At 31.6% G+C, this 497-nt stretch overlaps 2 protein-coding genes and 1 long non-coding RNA gene across 14 annotated transcripts in view; all 3 read right to left on the reverse strand.

Annotated features, from left to right (window-relative positions):
• LOC116846701 overlaps positions 1–247 on the reverse strand; it is a 2,197-nt gene extending 1,950 nt beyond the window's left edge. The window contains exon 1 of the mRNA XM_032820899.1: positions 3–247. The gene's annotated coding sequence lies outside the window, so the exon portion shown is untranslated. The remainder of the gene's footprint in view (positions 1–2) is intronic.
• Positions 1–497, reverse strand: part of LOC116846699 (rho guanine nucleotide exchange factor 11) — a 660,614-nt gene that overhangs the window by 292,381 nt on the left and 367,736 nt on the right. The window lies entirely within an intron of this gene.
• Positions 1–497, reverse strand: part of LOC116846702 — a 20,481-nt gene that overhangs the window by 2,426 nt on the left and 17,558 nt on the right. The window lies entirely within an intron of this gene.

A 497-nucleotide genomic window follows, 5' to 3' on the forward strand; every position in this document is an offset into this window, starting at 1 on the left:
CCTTTTTTTGTTTCTAGTATTAATAGTTTAGGATGTTCTGTCTTGATTAGGGAATATCCGCAAAGAAATTCCTCTCCTGTTTTAGTGAGAGCAAAAGTTATATCTTCTGTTGATAATGAATATACAATTATTAATTTTTCATTTACGGTATCCGTTATTTTATCTGCATATCCCTCGAATAATACATCATAATAGTTGAATTTACAATGATCATTTGGTATATAGTTTCCCAATAAGTGCTTTTTCCTTCAATATCTAGACAATTGCTATCAGTGTATTGACAAATTGTTCCAGATTTTAAGTGAATTTGATTAGTTTCAAGAGCAATTGGTGCGTGATAAGATTGTAAAGTTATAGTTATTGTCCCTTGTACTATTACATTTTGCCATGTTCCATAAGGATCTGAATATTGTGCACCAGTACATGTTCCTTCAGATGTTACTGTTCCTGCAAAAGTTATTGGTCGAGAAACTGTGCCATTAATTTTGAGTTCACTG

The sequence above is a fragment of the Odontomachus brunneus genome, unplaced genomic scaffold (assembly GCF_010583005.1).
Source record: "Odontomachus brunneus isolate Ranch 3 - 2012 unplaced genomic scaffold, Obru_v1 Obru_scaffold_067, whole genome shotgun sequence".
Lineage (NCBI taxonomy): Eukaryota > Metazoa > Arthropoda > Insecta > Hymenoptera > Formicidae > Odontomachus > Odontomachus brunneus.